The sequence below is a fragment of the Lethenteron reissneri genome, unplaced genomic scaffold (assembly GCF_015708825.2).
Source record: "Lethenteron reissneri isolate LAM-NWPU_2019-01 unplaced genomic scaffold, ASM1570882v1 scaffold_1898, whole genome shotgun sequence".
Classification (NCBI taxonomy): Eukaryota; Metazoa; Chordata; class Hyperoartia; order Petromyzontiformes; family Petromyzontidae; genus Lethenteron; species Lethenteron reissneri.
The window spans coordinates 5,425-7,500 of NW_026891661.1; the positions used below are offsets into that span (position 1 = coordinate 5,425).

The 2,076-nt window shown below is 58.3% G+C and overlaps 1 long non-coding RNA gene across 1 annotated transcript in view; it reads left to right on the forward strand.

Moving 5' to 3' along the window:
• The first annotated feature begins 721 nt into the window (after positions 1–721).
• LOC133339554 (uncharacterized) overlaps positions 722–2,076 on the forward strand; it is a 10,908-nt gene continuing 9,553 nt past the window's right edge. Inside the window, exon 1 of the long non-coding RNA XR_009754744.1 lies at positions 722–1,085. This is a non-coding gene — a long non-coding RNA (uncharacterized LOC133339554). The remainder of the gene's footprint in view (positions 1,086–2,076) is intronic.

Here is a 2,076-nt window from a genome sequence, read left to right on the forward strand (position 1 = left end):
CCTGCAGGGTCTGTCACGTGACCTCCTCATGCACCTAGCCTGGCACAGCAGTACAACCCATGGCACCTGCTGGGTCTGTCACGTGACCTCCTCATGCACCTAGCCTGGCACAGCAGTACAACCCATGGCACCTGCTGGGTCTGTCACGTGACCTCCTCCTCATGCACCTAGCCTGGCACAGCAGTACAACCCGTGGCACCTGCAGGGTCTGTCACGTGACCTCTTCATGCACCTAGCCTGGCACAGCGGTACAACCCATGGCACCTGCAGGGTCTGTCACGTGACCTCAATAACGTTAATAAATTATGCTAATTTCGCGTGACGTCAGCCAGCTTCGCCCCGCCCACTGCCCCTAAAATTAGCCAATGAGCGACGAGGCTTCGCCTCACACCACAGTAAGCTCCGCCCACTACCTCTTGGCCCCGCCCACCGCCATGTCGACCAATGGGAGGCTCTGGCCACGCCCCTCCCTCCCTCATAGGCCACGCCAACACCACGTCGACCAATGGGAGGCTCTGACCACGCCCCCTCCTCACAGGCCCCGCCCACCGCCAAGTTGACCAATGGGAGGACTCCAAACCCGCCCCCCTCCCTCACAGGCCCCGCCCACCGCCAAGTCGACCAATGGGAGGCTCTGGCCACGCCCCCTCCCTCACAGACCCCGCCCACCGCCAAGTCAACCAATGGGAGGCTCTGGCCACGCCCCCTCCTCACAGGCCCCGCCCCCCTCACACGTTGGCGCTGGAGGTCTCGCTCAGACGTTCCAGCAACGTCCAAGCGACGTTCGTCGCTCGCGTTACGCGATTCACAAATTACACTACTTCAGCTAGTTAGTACACTACTAGCTAGTTACACTACATTAGTTAGTTAGTACACTGGCTAGTTATACTAGTTAGTTATACTACTAGTTAGTTAGTACACTAGTACACTAGTTAGTACATTAGTTAGTTAGTACACTACATTAGTACACTAGCTAGTTACACTACATTAGTACACTAGCTAGTTACACTACATTAGTACACTAGTTAGTTAGACTGCTAGTTAGTTAGACTAGTTAGTGAGAATCATTCTGCTACAGCAACAAGGTGAGTGTGGTGAGGGTGGTGGTGAGTGTGGTGAGGGTGGTGAGTGTGGTGAGTGTGGTGAGGGTGGTGAGGGTGGTGAGTGTGGTGAGGGTGGTGGTGAGTGTAGTGAGTGAGTGTGGTGAGTGTGGTGAGGGTGGTGAGTGTGGTGAGGGTGGTGGTGAGTGTGGTGAGGGTGGTGAGTGTGGTGAGGGTGGTGAGTGTAGTGAGTGAGTGTGGTGAGGGTGGTGAGTGTGGTGAGTGTGGTGAGGGTGGTGAGTGTGGTGAGGGTGGTGGTGAGTGTAGTGAGTGAGTGTGGTGAGGGTGGTGAGTGTGGTGAGTGTGGTGAGGGTGGTGAGTGTGGTGAGGGTGGTGGTGAGTGTGGTGAGGGTGGTGAGTGTGGTGAGGGTGGTGAGTGTAGTGAGTGAGTGTGGTGAGGGTGGTGAGTGTGGTGAGTGTGGTGAGGGTGGTGAGTGTGGTGAGGGTGGTGGTGAGTGTGGTGAGGGTGGTGAGGGTGGTGAGTGTGGTGGTGGTGGTGAGGGTGGTGAGTGTGGTGGTGGTGGTGAGGGTGGTGAGGGTGGTGAGGGTGGTGAGTGTGGTGAGGGTGGTGGTGAGTGTGGTGAGGGTGGTGAGGGTGGTGAGTGTGGTGGTGGTGGTGAGGGTGGTGAGTGTGGTGGTGGTGGTGAGTGTGGTGAGGGTGGTGGGTGGTGAGGGTGGTGGGTGGTGAGTGGTGAGGGTGGTGGTGGGTGATGGTGGTGAGGGTGGTGAGTGTGGTGGGTGGTGGTGGTGAGTGTGGTGAGGGTGGTGAGTGTGGTGAGGGTGGTGAGTGTGGTGAGGGTGGTGAGTGTGGTGAGGGTGGTGGTGAGGGTGGTGAGGGTGGTGAGTGTGGTGAGGGTGGTGAGGGTGGTGAGTGTGGTGAGGGTGGTGGTGAGGGTGGTGAGTGTGGTGAGGGTGGTGGTGGTGAGTGTGGTGAGGGTGGTGGTGAGGGTGGTGAGTGTGGTGGTGGTGGTGAGGG